This window comes from Labrus mixtus, chromosome 1 (assembly GCF_963584025.1).
Source record: "Labrus mixtus chromosome 1, fLabMix1.1, whole genome shotgun sequence".
NCBI lineage: Eukaryota > Metazoa > Chordata > Actinopteri > Labriformes > Labridae > Labrus > Labrus mixtus.
Window position 1 is genome coordinate 12923893 of NC_083612.1, and position 19287 is coordinate 12943179.

The 19287-nt window shown below is 40.3% G+C and overlaps 1 protein-coding gene across 8 annotated transcripts in view; it reads right to left on the reverse strand.

The window, feature by feature from the left end:
- myo9aa (myosin IXAa) overlaps positions 1 to 19287 on the reverse strand; it is a 119632-nt gene that overhangs the window by 54037 nt on the left and 46308 nt on the right. The gene's annotated exons all lie outside the window — the stretch shown is intronic.

The following is a 19287-nucleotide window of genomic DNA, read 5'->3' on the forward strand; positions in this document are numbered from 1 at the left end:
GCACAAACTTACGGCTGAAACTGCAAGGACTCACTCATCACTTAACATCCCTCAAAATAGCAGTGCTTTGTTTACGGATGGGCCATGATTGGCAAGTGGCATTACAGCGTTGCAACAATTATGAAAACATCCGGACATAGTTCTCATATTCAGTCGCAAAAAAACATTCAAAGTTTCGGAACAGCAACAAGCCAGAAGTGTGTTTAGGGAGTCATAGGCAGCTGACTCATTGTTTTGAATGTATCTCAGCTCTATAACACATAGAAAAGGGTCAAGGCTTGTAGGGCTGCATAAGATAAAAGATGTTTGTATTTGTCCAACTGTACGGGAGCCCTAAGCGGACAATTTACTGCGATAATGAGGATCTATAACGAGAAATATCTAGTTGTGGTCTTGAGATCTCAAACTTCTTTTCTGATCATGTCAGGAAAAAGAGATTGTTTTCTTTTGATGAGGGCGTGATACTCCTTATCATGTGTCAACTGAGTAAATAAAATGTTTGGATGCATGTCTGCTCAGGGCTTCCGTACAACTGAGAAAAGAAATCATGAAAAGAATAAGCTGGAACCAAGTAAGCTATGTGATCTGAAAACTATCTCTTAATCAGACCATACTATTTTTTAACATATGGTTTTGGATCTTAACGACTTATGGTTACAAAAAAATGTGCTCCATTAGATTACTGCAGCCAGCAGCAACACAACAAACTGTCATGGCTGCAACATCATCCGTGAGGATTCGGGAGAAACACTAGAAATATTTGGTTTTGCTACTAATAGTCTCAGATTGTCTTTCTGTTTCTGACAGCGTTATGGAAAGGTTCCCTAGAGAAAGGTATGATCCATGTTAGATTATCCAAAATCCCCCTTAAAAAAGGTGTGGTGATGTCTGTCCCATCTTTAGAAATAGGCAAACATCATTGTGCCACTAAGAGGCTTTTGGCAGGCAGAGGAGTTGGGACGCTGATGTCTGTCTACTACCGACAGAGCCTGGCTCAAACAACTGGATCACAGCGAAGAACTCCCCCTTCGGTTATGACTCACCAAGCTGAAGAAAATCATTAAAGTGGGCAGACGTTCTGGAAAAACAGATTCAACTCTGCTGTCTGGACAAAGAAAGAGCACACAAGGCCAAACTAAGGAACAGTGACGATATCCCTTCACATGCAGAAATGTGGTTTTCAAATGTCTGATGCATTCAATATTCCCACACGGGCTACTAATCTGCTCTCCAAATCCATTCGTCTCTCTGAACCGGCTAACCTGCCTGGTTCAGGAACTCAAGGTCAGACAAGGGCAGACTACCATCAGTCAGAATCACAAAATGGGAAGAACTTCCTGAATGGATAGCCAATAGCACTTGAGCGCTCAAAACAACAACCAGTTCACAGAAATGAGTAGGAACTCAGGTCAGACATGTCAGACATTGAACCTTTCATTGTTTTTTATTAAACTGCCTGACATGTAACAGTTTGTGTTGGGCCAGTAGGAAGCAGGATGTGGAACAACGAAAATACTGAGAACTGATTTATGTCGAGGAACTTTTTATGTATCCACCTGGTTTGTGTATGGAAAAGCTTTACAAAGTTTTAGAAGACATTTTAACAGGACAGATTGTGTTCTGTCTAATGTTGGCGAGCTCCATATCAACAGAGATAAAAACAGAAATGTCTCCACAGACGGGACGATGTGTCATGACTACACTCTGGAGGGAAAAGAGTTTCTTAGGAACATGAAAGAACATTTAAATGAAAATGAAATCATGACTTATAAAGCAGGGAAATTAATCTACATCTAAATGTGAATAACTCTACACTGCAGCACTGGTGTCCTTAAGTTCTTTCTCTGTCTCGAGAACATTTTTTGAAGGTTTCAGTCTTGTCTTGGACTGGACGTACTTCCACTCTGTATTTTTGGGCTTCAACAAAATATATTATTTTGTTTTTCTAGGCTTTTTAAGACCACAACTCATGGGATTTCACTCAGTTGCATGTGAAAAATGTCTGATTTAAAAAAATGACAAGCTGCAGTGGATGTCGATAATGCAGTGTTAGCTTGAGGGTAAATTGGGGGGACAGGACATGTAGCAACTAATGTTGCCATAAGTTTAATTTTCACTTAAGATAAATACATAAACAAAGACGACATATTGCTGCATAGACAATGTCTATAAAGTGAAATCACATTAAGTGCAGACAATGTCAGCTCCGACATGAATGCTTCCAGTCTGGATCTGGTCTTGACTCTGTTTCAGTCCCTTCCAATCTTGTTCTTGTCTCAGACTCAATTCACTCAATTACTCTTGCTCTGTTGAAAGTTGTCTTGACTAAAACACCTCTAAATAGAGGTAGTGACGAGATCATCACAAAATCATATTATTTAACAAGCCTTAGTTGAAAAGCAACACTGCAATCTAACTTGTCAACAGACAAATCTGAAACTGAAGAAATCAACATTTTTCACCCCAAATTACCCGAGATAGACCTCAATCCAAAACAGTCAAAGATATGTTGTGGCTACAGAAACATTTCAGATCTGCAAGAATGATTTCCTTCCACTCATGCTCTTTCCACCTCCACAAACATCCCGCAACAATGCAAATTTGTTCTTTGCCTGTTCTCCTTTGGGAGTTGTCGAAAGTTATTCTGTGAAATCTACTGTAAGTCACTAACTCGAGCAAACACAACAGCTCGGCGTTAAACGGAAAGACAAAATAAGATTTTGAACAGATCGCAGTGGTAGAGTATCAGATGACAGATTTCTTTCCCCTTTGAATAGTCACAAAGACTCAAAGGGACACCAGAGCTAAAACTGTTTGTACAGACATGATTCGCAGCACTTGAGTCACTCCGGCAGGTCAACAACATTATTCTTGGCTTCAGACCATAGACTGGGCCACAGGCAGACCAATGACAGAGTTGAGATTGTGCCAGTGTGTTCTGGGTGTAATGTGTCCCGACTATGGGCTTGGTCAAAGTCATTCAGAGGAGGAGAGTGAATCCCACAGGGCTGATATTATTTTTAAAGCAAAGTGCTCGGTTGGCTTTGTGTCTAATGCTGTGGTCACGTAGAAAAAAAAACCTTTTAATTAGACTTCTTTTAGCCTGGGCTCTTTCAACTGTCATTTAGTCAGAAAAGTAAAAGTTGGGAAATGACCACTCCCAGCACTCACTTTAAAATCAAAAATATGTAACTCCATAATTTCCCAGTTCCCATCCTTTCTTTTTATCCCATGAAATGCAACACCTGTGAGAGATGAATACAATACAACTTCATTACTACCTGCAAGAACTGACATGGTTAATGGAGGGAACTAGTTCTGGATGCCCACATTTATTATAGATGTACATACCCATAAGCTTTGGCTGCCAATGCAGATACACAAATGTTCCAATCTAATAAGACCACGCTGTTTTTTTTTTAAACAAGTATATCCAACAGAAGCATTTCTACCAAGAGCAAGTCTGTACAACCAAACACCCGTTGACAAAGGGGTCAATGTTTGCAGTTTGGTCAGATTAGGCACCACAACTGCTTGTTAAGGTTTGGAAGAGCGATCGTGGGCTACATTAAATTGACCATCAGTCCCCTTGGTCAAACTCTTGCATTTGATTGATTCATCCTGCCACTATAGGTCAACTCCTAAAAATAACATGTCTGTTGAATGTGCAGAGCTTCCAGTTGAACACAATGTGTGTATATTGTTTCAATTCATTAGGTGGAGTTGAAATACTCAATAATCTCTTGAAGAAGTCAATGAAATATTGTTGAAATGTAAATTGAATGAAAACACAGTAAGTAGCTGTGGTTAGAAGATACCTTATTCATAATCCTCTTTTGATTTGAACTTTTAGTGTTTACTACATTAGATGAATGCATCACTGGTTTACTCCAACAAAAGAAATTATTTCAATAGAAACACAAAATGTACCCGGTCTAAGATTTCAAACAGAAAGACTGCAAAGAAAAACATTTCTCTTCAAAAGGAATTAATTAGGCTTCCAGCTCCTCCGAACACAATCAGGTCAGATTCTATTAATGCCTATGTCTGCAGCGAGGTAATTAGCTCTCTCTCTCTCTCTCCCTTTGAATGATCTGACCCCAGCAGTGTGAAGCAGACACACATGGCCTTTAATCACACGAGGATGACTTCATTAGGATCATCTTGAGGAGGGAGTAGTAGGGGAGAGTGAACAGGAAAACAGACTGTTGTCCTGTGTCGAGTCTGCAGGGAGTTTAGAGTTTTAGGAACGGATGGAGAGGTCATGCAAGGCGCTTGAGGGAAAGTGCAGACAAAAGAGGGCTTGATTTAACGCACAAAGGGATTATGATTCAGTGAGTCATTAATTGCTTAGGGGTTACAAATGAATTTCCACGCTGGGTTGCGTTGAGAGGTCATATGACAGCACGGCCATGATCTACACACAGAAACACTTTGTCTGAATCTGAAACTTGCTTAACTTAAATGGGCCATGAGATAAAAACAGCATTCTCCTGAGTCACTGACAGAAAATTAATTTAGCGATGTGTCACCAAGTGTTTTCCATTCCTTCTCTGACAGAAGCTACAGATATCTGTGTGGTCAGATAGGCTCTTAACAAAGCATTGCTCACTGAACCTTTGTAGATTCATATCCTTTTCCCAACACGTTACTAGACTTACTCATCCACCGCAGGAAGTCAACAATAGACTGAAAGAAAAAGTAACTGAAAGAAAAAGTAACACCTAACATGTATCACGGTGATGTCACAGCGCGTGGGGGCAGATTACGCTCTCCTGAGGCCAATCCTCAACCACGCTTCTTGTAAACTCACACCTAAGGTTGTGCTGGCCAGAGTGGGCCGTGGTCACTGTGGTTGTTTAATCATAGTGGGGGGGGGGGGGGGGGGGGGTCCTGTAGTCATGGTTCCCAGACAAGTAAAAGCACGGTGGGATGTGGGTTCTGGTTGTTGGCTGCTTCTGTTAAAACAAGGCTCTGTAGCGTGTCTTGAGCTAGGATGTGTTCAGGTTTAACAGTTAGCCTAAAACATTTATAAGAGTTTCCTCCTCTGAAAAAAAAAAGAAGAAGCCATGAACACATGTGAGCTTGTTTTTTTCTCTCTCTGACTTTGGCTACAACATAAACTGTAGCTGTGTATAGCTGTGTGTTGCCGTGCTAGGGCACAGTAGTTGTTTTACCTAAATGATAACTACAGCATGCTAACATACTTACAACGGTAATCCTAGCATGGTGAGTCCATGAGTACAATGTTCACGGTATAAGTCTGTATTCCAGCTATTTGGCAATAAATAAATCCGATGAAGTAAAAAGTAAATGGATCAATAACTTGTGCGAGTTCATCCTTTGGGTGTCATGAACGGCCGAACCAAATATCAAGACAAACCATCCAAAAGATCTTCAGAGAGTTTATTCAAACCTTCAAAAGTCAACGTCCTATAGTGGTACAAGAAAAACAAACAATCAACAAAGTCACTGGGATTCACCCTCTGGTGACCATGAATACCTCCACAAACCTTCATGAAAATAAATCCAGAGCTATTATAATAATTTAACCAAAAACAGTGAAGATAATCAAGTCCCAAGATAACTCAGTGCATGACATACGGCCCTACCTACACTGTGTAGACCAGTGTGACCAATATTTAGGGTCTTAAAGTCATAGCTCTGGGCTTGACATTATAGTTTTTCTTGAAATTTGTTGAATGAAGTTAGATTCAATGAAATAATGTAAAAATGACTCATAACTGAAACATAAGACTTGCTTGCTGTGGTAATGATACCACCGTTTGTAACAAAACATTGTGGTGAAAACAGTGAGGAAATATAAATCTCTCCTGTACATTTGTTTCATGCAAATCTTCTTTGCAATGCGTGTTCATGCAAATCACCGAGAGCCAGCAGGTGACAACAGGAAAATCCGATTCAGCCATTTGAACAGGGTTGGCAAATATTTGACTCTTGCGTGGTTAAGTATTAGTAACACTGCACTGGATCATACTTTTAGAAAAGCCGTCTTCCATGACTCTGAGTCGTCACTCTGCTGAGAACACCACTGGGAGCAGATCTGATGGTCCATTGAATCGTGCAATACAGACGTCATCAACCTCTGGGAAGAAGAATCTGGCCTGAATGAAGCTGACAGACCTCAGGGTTTGTTTGTTGACGTCTGCTGTGTCCAAGAAAACTTCAGCTGATGTTCAAACTGTAGTAACGTGTTAGATACTGCAACATTTCAGAGCGTGCATTCTACTGTATGAAATGCAGCTGTTGTTATTTTAGGAAACGCTTGGGGCACTGGTGGCCTAGTGGTTGGCGCGCCTGCATGTACAGAGGATACAGTCCCCTGAGTGGGCAGCCCGAGTTTAAATCCGACCTGTGGCTCCTGTGCCGCACGCCATTCCCCACTCTCTCTTCCCTGATTTCCAGCTCGATCCGCTGTCCTGTCGCTCTAATGAAGGCACAATAAAGCTTAAAAAAAAATGAATCTAAAAAAAAAAAAGAAAAGTGTAATTTCTCACACTACAGCCTGAAGGAGAAAACAAGATGCAACTTCTGGAATCAATGCAAGTTTTTGTTGTTGTTGCATTATGACAAAGAACTGCTTTAAGTCGATCTTGAATAAAGAAGATTATCAATGTTACATTTAGACTCAGACTACAGGGGTCGCTTTGTGTAAGGCACTGTGCAGAATGGAGAAGAGGAGAATTACATCACTCAATAGATTCTTACAAAAAACAACTTTGTTTTAATGAGCTCTATCTGCATGTTTTTGGGACAGGAGATATTACATTTACATATTATATTACATTACATATTATTTCTTGATGGCACAGGATGTTGAACATCACAGTGTTTCCCCTAGGTTTACAGCGTTGGGGAGGTGGGGACAAGCCGACATGGCGACACAAACACTTGAAGGAATCTTGGTGTTCATGTGTTACTTTTAATGACAGCTGTCCTTTTCTATTGGAAAAGTATCCTTAAATGACTTCTTTCCCTGATTTCCGACTCTATCCACTATCCTATCCCTACAATAAAGGCAACACTGCATCATTTGATGTTGTATAATCAGTATTATTTATGTGATAATACTGATTAAGAAATTGTGCTAGTAAAGAATAGTCCCTTATAACAGAGGTTTCCCTTGTACAATGCTTATGCTATGCTAAGCTAACGAGCTGCTGGCTGTAGCTGTACATTGAAACGGACAGATATCAGAGCGGTATGGATCTTCTCATATAGTATTTAACAAAACAGCCACCTATCAAACTAATCCTCGGAAAACTTGATATCACTGGAGTAAGAAAGACGTGTAAAAGAAAAAGACTGACAGAGAGAAAGAGCGAGAGAACAATGGGAAAGAATGAAAGAGAAAGAAAACTGATGCGAAAAAGCAGCGGCCTTTTGATCATTGCAAATCCTGACTAAAGTATTTTGGCTCCAACAGAAAGTCCTCTTGATTCCTCTCGGGGGAAGTGAACATTAGTCACAGGGTTGCAGATGAAAGGCAGGCGTAATAGAACAAATAATCACAGATCTTCAGGACTCCTGAGCTATCAGAGACATTTCTCATAAAATATAAACCTCTAGAATTAAGATAGATGACCAGAAAAAAAAAAGCTGCATTCCTGCGTTACAAAGACCCCTCAGACAGAACAAACCCCCAAAAAGCTTGAAATTAGTGAATTCATTTCCCATGCTGTTCTGTAATTTGTACTCCTGGAGATAAAACCTGAAGGCAGACAGTTTACTTGTCCTCCAGCTGTGCAACAAGAGTTTTGAAAAGTGAGACTGTGTGAGCCAGGAAATTGTCGGAGACAGCAATGACAACAAACCATAGGATACTGTAGGCTCCCCGTGTTTACTGATAATCATCTGAAAGGTATAAAAAAAACTTAATCCATGATAATCATATCCTGAGTATGCCTAAAGAGATGATTTGTAATAATAACTGTCAGCAGCAGTCAAATGTTGAGTACCAGGGGACATGTCTGCATTAAACAGGGAACAGAAGAGAGGAAAACACTTTCCAGGAACTCAAAACCACAGCTTTATTTGTTGTTTGAGTTAAGAGACAGATTTTGTAAAGAATTCTTGAGCCCACGGGAAGGAAAATGTTCTCAACCCTCAGTGAAGCACAGCGACTCTTAAACTCAAAATGTTCAATTGGAGCTTGTTTATCTTTTGCTGAAAGCAATTAAACAAGACTTAAACTGTCTTCCAGCACAATAAAAGACATGAAACTCAGAGGACTGTTTATTGTTTACATAAATTTGCCTAAATTGTTTGGTATGACCGGACTGAAAGACTCTCGTCTGATCCAACGTCTTCCTAATTTTGAGGGAAAGCCTGAAGAAATTAAATACTTATTTTTTTCCGAGTGGAACTGTTAGTTTTACAGCAGTGGGATGCAAACATTCAGCACTCATAAATTACAGAGCACATGCAGCTAATACCACACAGAGACCAGAGAAGGATTTAGACACACAATACAAATGTTTATACGATACAAACATGATGCATATTATCTTATGAAAGTTAAGAGGGACATTTGGGAGGGTATGGGTAAAAGTTGGGGTATCGGGAAGTAAATATAAGACATAATGGATTCTGCTTTATCATCACTGTTTCTTGTAAAGACCCTGCTTAGTTTTCCATCCAATACCTGGTATATACTGCAAATCTATATTTTTGTAACTGTTGAAAAAGTTGACTTATGCATCCTGAAGTCATCCATTGGTGTGTAGATTGCCATTTTGAAGCCTTTGGCTTAGTATCATCGTCAGCGGCATCTTGTTTTTTGGAGCCAGAAGTGACCTATTTGACCGACTATATGCCCAACGGTTAGGTCGCACCACTACAGAGGCTTTAGTCCTCCAAGCGGGCAGCCCGGGTTCAAGTCCAACCTGTGGCTCCTTTTCTGCATGCCATTCCTGAACTCTCTCCCTGATTTCCTACTCTCCTATCTAATAAAGGCTTCATCAAAAGCCCAAAAATAGTAGTTGGACAAGAGGGTGGAGCTGGAGAGTAGCTTGGGCAAATATCACAACTATTCAATCTATGTCTGAGGCTAATTCAAAAACCCGGATGACAAAAGTGTTTCCCATTGAACGAGATTCTATTTGTGAGAGGGGCTGACCTGAGCTGTGAAATGATCACTCTAAAAAGCAATGAGAGCCTGTTAAAAGTGGAAAACTAGCTGATATGTATGATAAAAACACGCCTCAATTTAATTGATACTGGTGAGGAATTTTAAATTCATCCACTGCACTGTCATAAATAGAAGAGTAAGTTGTTGATTCTGTTTTTGTACCAAGCTGTGAACATGTTGGAAGTCTTCCATGAAGTTTGGTGTTTTGAAATTTGAAATATATTCTGGTGCCAGCCTCAAGTGGCCACTCGAGGTACTGCAGTTTTAGACACCTTTGCATTAGCTTCAGTTTTCATGTCTTGAGTGTTGCAGGACATGAAAACATCAATTAAAACACTTTCATTAGAATAACTTCATGTCAGAAATGCAGCTGATCGTCAAAAGAAAGACCTCCCTGCTCAGTCTGTGGGTGGAAGCACGTTTTGTTTTGTGCAGTGGTGAGTAAGAACAGTAAGCTGCACAGTCATTCCTTATCTGCAATAAAGATAAAGATGTGTGTTTGTGTGTGTATGTGGTCCCACTTCCTCTGACTGCCTCCTTCTGGCATCTGATCCCTGATTTATTTATGTTTCTTCTGATTTCACTTTCTCTCACACGTCAAGAACAGCAGCGGACAAACAAACACCAGCAGATTGAACGTGTTTCTCATCTGTCACACAGGAAGAAACTGAAACCCTGACAGACTTTATTTTCACTAACCACAACTCAATTAAAGCAATTACACCATCAAATCATTGAACACACACATTGGGTTATAATCTCTCTACTGTGGACTGTTCAGCAGAGACATAAAACAGAGCAAACCAGAGCAAACTTATAAAGTCTGAAGCGGGAGAAACTAAACAGGAAGAGAGCGAGACGGAGAGCAGACAAGCCCCTCGGAGAGCTTCTTCAAAACAATAACAGCACTCAATTCATTTCACATTTTCAAACACAGCCACACATCTATTACCGACTATAACAACACAATAAAGAAGCCATGCCAAAAGAGATACTTAGCAATCACTGCGATGACCTCTTTGCAACAACCATTATGAGGTAAAGCTAAACATGTCAAGGGAACTTTATTTAAATACACAAGGTTTAAAGGTGTTTTATAGACATTCACATTTTGAAACAAAATGTAAACAAGTTTAAAATATATCCTGGCATTAAGAATATGCTTTACAGCAAGAGAAGAACACACAAGTGAAAAGATTATTCCTGTTGCTTTTGAACACCACAGATACTCATGTTTAATGTTGAAGGAATAATGTGCAACTTTTCTATCCAGTACATGTCAGTCCTGAGCACCAGCATTAAACCAAAACAAAATGCTGTTTGGTGACACCTCCGCTATTCTAAAGCCTCCATTCTCCTCCAGCGATAGACTGCCAACCCCTCTCCACTTACATTTGGAGTCATGAAGGAGTTATGAATTAGAACGCACCATTATTAAGCACCATTAAGCGGAAAAAATTGTCCTTTACTCGAGCTGCAGTCGCCTGTGTCCTGCATTGTTGTGTTAGCAGGCTAATGTTAGCACACGTTTGGTTAACTCGTAGATTCATATTGCACATAAATTGACACAGAATGACCGAGATCTGAAAACTCTTCAGATCAAACTCTTCTTCACAGTTGCAGTGTGCAAAATGTCTGCATTACCTGTGTAGATAAATCCACTAAAGGCAACACAATCTAAATGTGAAAGACATGTTTTACAACTTATATTGTATAAGGCTCATCTACATTTAAAGGTTGGTCCTTTTTGTCTTTTAGTTCCCATCTGCACTGAATTCCCTCCTTGCACACACACACACACACACACACACACACACACACACACACACACACACACACACACACACACACACACACACACACACACACACACACACACACACACACACACACACACACACACACACACACACACACACACACACACACACACACACACACACACACACACACACACACACACACACACACACACACACACACACACACACACACACACACACACACACACACACACACACACACACACACACACACACACACACACACACACACACACACACACACACACACACACACACACACACACACACACACACACACACACACGATGCTTCGCAGCAGGGACGCAGCACGCAGTCTGACACACACATCTTAAAGTCACATGTGTGTATATTTGTGTGTGCAATATAAAACACAGCTAAAATTAGAGATGTTGATGACTGGGCTCAGCTGTACGTGCAACCACAAGCAGGGAGGTGACATTTCAGCACAACTAGAAGCTCAAATGGGAAATTAAGCCACGCACTGGGCCTCTCCCAGTCCCACAAGCTCACCATCCCAGTGAGACAAGCTCAGGAAGTAGACGTTGTCAAGTACATGTTTTGATAGTCCTTCTATCGTCCCTATGGATGAACAGATAATGGATTTACTGTTTCATCTGTGAAGGAACTAAAGCTATCTCTGGATAAGCAGAATCTGAAACTATTCTAATCATCAATTTGTATTTGGTAAGCAATCGTGCATAATATTCATTTGCTCCGAAATATTAACTGCTGGAAATTTGCCGTTTTATTAAGTTCTCTTTTAAACTCATTCAATACATTTTAGAAGTCATCATGAAGTATTGACTTGTATATTTTGTCTGTTTGGGCCGGTTCGTACTGACTTGTGTGTTTATACTGAACATTTTTAATTGTCTGGTTTAAAAACTGATTATAGTCAGCTTATTTAAAGCTACCATGAGGATACTTTAGCTGCTTATGTAACAAATTGAAACTAATACTGATGCATCTTTATAATCTAGAAAAGCAAACCAGAGCACCAGGGACAATATTGTCCGTCACTGTATTGTCATTTTTAATGACTGTTGCCGCTGCCTTGGGGTAGGTGTCAATTTACAGCGAGCTTGAGAAACAGCCTTTGTTAAAAAGATGTTTTTGTGTAGCAAGTTTTGCCTTTTATTAGAGAGGACAGCCGAAGAGAGACAGGAAATGTTTGGGAAGAAAGAGCGGGGGGGGGGGACATGCAGCAAAGGGCCATTGTCAGATTCGAACCCACGATCGCCGAGATGAGGACTGTAGCCTCTGTACATGGGGCGCCCAACACAACCAAAAGGCTATCTGGTGCCCTGGAACAGCCTTTTTTTTTTTTTTTAGTAGATTTAACACAGCAAATATTCAGAGTGATATATTTGACTGTCAGAGGAAAGAATGACAAAAACACCACCTTCACATGTACGGGGCAAGAATAGCAAAGACACATCACGTTGTCCAGGGGTTGTAGAGAATGACAGAAACTAAACTAAAAGTTCCTTTTAGGAGTTTTATATCATGATACATCTGAGTAACAGCACCTGAAACTACTACTCTGGGAAAACTCCTGGAGCCTTAGCGCAGTTTTTAAAATGTTCAAATAATTTAGGAAAAAAAATCCTAAAATCGTGACTTCATGAATGGCAGCTCTGCATTTCTGCATTCTTCCAAAAAGAGGTTAAACCACATTCTTCTCCGGTGCAAGGTGAAGACTGAACTCACAGTGCTTTACTGCGAGAGGCGGCCATTAGCGGGAGCCCTCTCCTCTTCCTGTGAACCACAGCTGCCTTACAGGATTTATTTCAAACATTGTCAAGATGCCTTTGACGCAATGTCATTTCTCACACTGGCAAACACTGTTTGCTCTGTTCCGCCGTCATTCACCTCATTATTCCTGCTCTTTCTGCCATGTGACAAATTCAAAGAAAGAAAAAAAAAAAAAAAATTTCCCCATCTGAACTTTTGACCCGAGTGTTACATAAGAGCGCTTGGTTTCTTGAAGTGTGAGAAAGGGGTTAATTTGGTCCAAAAACACAACATCCATAAAAAAACTAATTTCCTCTCAAAACTAAAAAAAAAAAAAAAAAAAAAAAAAAAAAACACAAAGTGTGGCAGAACAAACAAGCCCGGTGAGCCTCCTGTTTCAGCATCAGCTTCACCGGGACGCTCCGGGGTAAACAATGGAGCAGTGTTTCCTTGTGGTAATGAGATGAGGTAACAAGAGGCACCGAGAGGGATGAAAAGAAGGAGGGAGACAGAGGGGAAGGAAAGAGGGATCAAATGAAGAAAAAAAAAGAGACGTGAAGAAAAGTAGATCACAGTTCAAGTGTGTGAGTGGTCGAAGGCATTTCCTACTCGAGGGAATCCTGTGTCGAGTCAATATAACGGGAGAGACAGTGTCCTCAAGATACCTTAAAGAGCCCTACATTTACATCTGTTTGTAATGAATGCTGTGTTTGAATCATTTGATTTTCAGTCGAGATGTAACTTTAGTTCAAATACAAATGAGGGAGACGGTACAGTGAGAGGTTCACAGTAAAAATCCTGATCTATACAAATGAGTAAAATATTAATAACAGGGAAACAGATCCTTAATACTGTGTACAATGTTAACTTTTTATCAATATCTAGATCTTTTTTTCAGACTCTATGAATGGACCTTGATCCGACCCGACTGCAGGAAGCATCACACCAGTATGGATCAAACCAGTTACCATTACCATACCAACCAGTTACCATTACCATACCACTCTGTTCATCCATGCTGGACATCATGTGTTAAAAACCACAGACAAACCTGACGGATCTTCAGAAACAATTCAGTTGGATGAGCAGGTCATGGTTGAGGATGATAAACGTGCGCCTTCCTCCTGAACTGCATCGGTGTTGAACCTCATTTTCTAACTGTTAAGTTTGCCTCGACGGTGGCAGATCAATCCTACCTCCAGAGTCAACATCAGTACGTGTTATTGTTTGTACATTTTGAAATTTGAAAGTGTGTTTTGAGCAGCCAGAAAGGAGTCAACAAATCTTTGTTTGCATCAGGGATCTGTCTCGCAAGAAATTCCAACCAATCAGAGAGCATTCACCTCGTGCGTCAGACATTTTGGACTGCTTGTAGAACTTACGGTAACTATACTCAAACATGTAACAAACTCTAAGGTGAGAAAACGGCCCTGAAGTTTTGGAGGGGATTTCATTTCATAGTTATTTTCTGCACCCCACTGTTCTCTGTTTCTCACATAACTTAAAAGGGGGAGTTTTCTTATGTGTTTTAATTATTTCCCGTCTCTTCTTCTTGTCATTTAAATGTCATTTTTTGCAATGAAAACCTCATTTCCCACTAGTGATGAATAAAGTAATCTACACAAGCACACCCTGTCCAGTGTTTTTTAACGATAAGAGAAGTGAAGAGAGAGCAGACTTATGCTTCAGCTTTCTACCTTTAATGTGTTTGAGTGCATAATAACACAACAGATATCTGTTACTGTTGGTTTCATCCGAGCAGCTTCTCTTTAAAGGATTTTTACAGAGACAGAAGAATGAGTTGATGTTTGTTCCTGATGAATTGTCGTCGGTCATTCCTTCCACTCAGCCCACAGCCTGCGCTCAGGGCGGTGACTCACTCCACCGACTTAAAAGAAACAAAACCTGATTGTTGAGACAAATCTCAAGACTGACCACTGCACCCACTAAGATCCCGAACCAGCTGCATGCGGAGTCTCAGAGGAGATGAGACACTGATTGGGAACAGAAACCACACTCCGCAAAGTTAGATTAATCATGTAAGTCATTAGAGCAAAAACACACGTAGTTTACGAGCTACAACTTCTGAAACGAGAACTTTGTGCAGGTTTGTCCTGGATTACATACTCTCTTAAACTCAATATATCTTGTGTTTGGACTGACCTATATAGATGCCTTTTATATCTTTTTGGGGTCAGATTTTTAGGAAAAATGGAAAAAAAACGTTTTTTCTCTTTCAGGTCTTTTTTCTCTTTCAGGTCGGTGAATCGATGTAATTTCACTGGTCATACATGATCACTAAGTAAATATATTTAAGTCTTTGGCTGTTGTTCAAGCACAACAAGAAATCTTAAGAGCAATATGTTTGACTGTTGGTAATTTGATTTGATATTCACAATTTTCATGATGGCTTTAAAGACCAGTGGTTCTCAACTGGTCTAGCCTCAGGACCCACCACCAACTCCTTAAAGGGGGGGTATGTAACTTTCAAAAAATACTGCGTTTGTAGTGATACCGCATGGCTGTTAGGCGAACTGCACCAGTAACACTGTTGCTCGCTCTCCCTCACGTGCTTGTACGTACACAAATGAGCATCATCATTGGCCACGAAACACTGGATATTTACTGACATAATGTTTACAGAGGAGGTCATACACATGTGAAAGTCTGTGAAGGAGTCTGTGTGTCTGTATTGATTCTCCATCCTACAAACGACAGTCTCGGCAGACACTGGCTGAGAGCAGGAGTGTGTGATGAGTTTGTCCGCCTTTGAGAGCTCATAGGGCAGATAGAAGTGTGTGGAAGGCGGCCTCTGGCTGTGCAGGTGAAGACCGGGAGTGTGTGATGAGTTTGTACTGTTGATCTCTGTAAGCGGAGCGGAGGGAGGAGGACGTTGAGAACGCGCATAAAATGTCACTTCCTGGAGCTTTTGCGGAAAAAAAACGACCCGGGGAAACTTTTTATACAGGCAACACAGATAGACAGTGAACATCTACTTTTACACATCAGTTAACCGTTCGCTTTTTAAGGGGCGATAAAAAAATGATTTATACATGTAAAAAGTTACATATAGCCCCTTTAATGAGAAATCAACGCCCAAATGTATAATATTTTTCAACCAAAGAGATTTAATTGATGAAAAATAGTGCAGTTTGAACCGGACAAAAAACGTGACAGAACAAAGAGATGAAACAAAACAAACGTGTTTTAAAGCGCTTCATAGATATTGGACACAATTTCTTTACTGGGCACACTTTCGCGTCCCACTGATAACGTCTCTGCAACCCACTTTTGGGACCCAAGCCACCAGTTGAGAACCACTGGTATAGACAACAATACAATAAATTGATTACCTGAGAAAATAATCTGCATTTATAAAATGAAATGAATGATTAGCTGCAGCTGCATCTGTTTGGATACATTTTTAAAGGCCGCAAATACAATAGTTAACTACAGTAAACAGGTCTATGTAAGCCCTGTGTGGAAATTATAACACAACACATGAATGAAAACACACCCACAGCTGGACTGGATCATTCCATTCATAAAGAAAAACACTTGTTAGCTAAATGTTTAAACATCTGTACTGGTCACTTTTCTGTTGGCTGAAGTTCCTTTAACAGACTCTCTCCTGCTGGCATCAACACAACAAACAAAAACCAGACACTGAGCTGACCGCGCCACCAGGCCTCCATCACTCATATTGATCCACATGCACACCCCTCGCCATGGGAACCAACACACACACACACACACACACACACACACACACACACACACACACACACACACACACACACACACACACACACACACACACACACACACACACACACACACACACACACACACACACACACACACACACACACACACACACACACACACACACACACACACACACACACACACACACACACACACACACACACACACACACACACACACACACACACACACACACACACACACACACACACACACACACACACACACACACACACACACACACACACACACACACACACACACACACACACACACACACACACACACACACACACACACACACACACACACACACACACACACACACACACACACACACACACACACACACAGAGATAGTTACACAGAGTTTGATTCTGTGCCAGCACACTGCAGCACTGCAGACAGGGGCGTGTCCTCAGCTAAAGGCCTCCTCATCAACACCTCCACATGTGAAGCTGATGTAATGACACTGAAGAACGAGAGCACATTAACCAGCATTAGTGTAAATGAGGTCATTATCACGTATGAGCTCATATCAACATGATGTATAAGGTCTAAATACTGCGTCTACATCTGCTTATACGATCATAATGATGGTGAGAGAGCAGACATTCATTCATATTTCTCTCTTTCTTGTTGTCCTTATTTGATCGACAACACTCTGTAACTTTCAGCTGGTATAATCAGCCTAATAAAATAATGTACATTTTTTGTATTCCCTGTGTTTGTGGACAAAAGAAGCTATTCATTGGTGTACTACATCTGAGCTATGAACGGACATTTAAATATTCTCATAAACAATGAAAAAGAACCTGTGTCATGTTACTGAACATTTAGCTGTAGTTTACAACCAAATGTGTTAAATGGAAATAAAAAACAGTAGCTGATAAACAAGTTTTAAACACATAATTTCGGTATTAACGTTAAAAAAAAAGCTCCATTAATGCCTCTTTATTTTCTGTCTAAGAACTAATAATTTAAGTTCTGAATGTCCAAAAAGGAAAGTAAAAAGTTGTGTTCTTTACTGAGAACCTGATGGTCATGTTGATTTTTTTTTTTACAGAGCTTATAGTAAAAAACAAGGGAGGAGAAGTTTTCACATCAGTGTCAGAAAGCATGGAGGGTTGGTAAGGTATTACGAGAGACTTTAGTGGCCAGCACCAACGTTTACAGGCCTCCACACTGTGATGATGTAAGAGCTTCCACAGTTTAAATCCCTCCACATGCCACTCACTCGGTCCCAGCCCTCCTCTCTCTCTCTCTCCATGTTTATTTTACTGGCTGGGTGGGGATGATGTCAGCTTCAGCCTCAGAAAGAGGATGAATTACATCAGAGTGAGTCAGACACACAATTATTGCTTTTTACTGTCATCATGTTTGAATTAGAGATGAAACATTACACCAGGAAATAAGGATTATTTTCTTATTAGCACAGAGGTACAGAGGTGTGAGACCCTGACTGTTCATGGCTGAGGTAAGATTTCCTCTTCAGTCCAAAACCACTAGTGAAGTGAGTAATCTCTGAAGGGAAAAGAACGTAAACTTACAAGTTTACAGTGATTTTTAAACAATTACACCATGAACTACAGCCATCTTTAAAAGCACAACGTTAAATCACAAACTCTCTGACAGCAACAAACAAACATTTTCCTGCTTACAGATTCTCAAACATTACGATCTGCTGTTTTCTTTTCTTTTTTTGAGTCACTGTAAATTGAATATTTTTGAATTTTAGACTGCATGGGGATCAGCAAAACACATCAGCTTTGTCACATTAGCGTAAGAAAGAGTCAGAATTGGACATGATCATCAGATTCAGCTCTGAAAAAGACTTTAAAAAGTCACACATGCACGCAAATAAGGGAGGGAAATAGTCAGGCAGAATTTACAAAGACATAATAAAAGAAAAAACGTCAACTCAAAGTAAAAAATATGCACTTATAACTTTGTGGAAGGAAAACTATACAACAAGTTAACAAAAATATAAAAAATAAAAGGACTCATCCTGGAAACGTCTCTTTTATGGATCCAATACTTCGTACTGTTTGTTAAAGTTTCAGCCGAGTCACTGCTCTGTATACACTTCAAATTCATCTTTTAATCAAATCACTGCTAATATTTTGTACTTAATGTATTACCATGAAACTATTAACTACGGGTGTGGAGCAAACCATCTCTTAGAACTCAAAATCATAACCAAGTCTCACAAAAAAGGAATACTATGGTGATATGCTTCAGCATTTGTGTGGATTAAACTACACATGTAAAAACAGAGAAAGTTGTCAAAGGGAAGTTGTCAATATCAGACCAGATTTGGTGTCGCTCCTCTCAGCTCTGATCTTTGATAGTGATGTGTGGGGGGAGGGGGGGGCTCTTATAGTTTGCCCTCCTCAGTTTGCCCTCCTGTATAGGATGTGTTTGACAAGCGCTGAGTAAATGTGCTCAGCCATTAGGAAAACAGGCCTATCTCTGAGAGCAAACACTAAACCCGCTCACTCCAGGAGCCTGTGTCAATACGCTTTTTTCACAGTGCCAGCGCAGCTTTGATAACCTGCTGCAGAGTCAGAGGCGAAATCACACTCCGCTAACTTACAGAGAGCGAGAAGAACTTTTTATCTGCATGATACTGTGGAAAAATATCTCCACTCCTCTCTTCAATGAGCTTATGATACAACATGTTATTGAATCTTCTGACAAATAAAGCTGAGTAAACTTTAAAATGTACACTAAATGACTATGGCTGAGTAGGAAAAATAAATACTCGAGTACAGTACAAACACTTGATCTGTCCCGGTACAACATGCT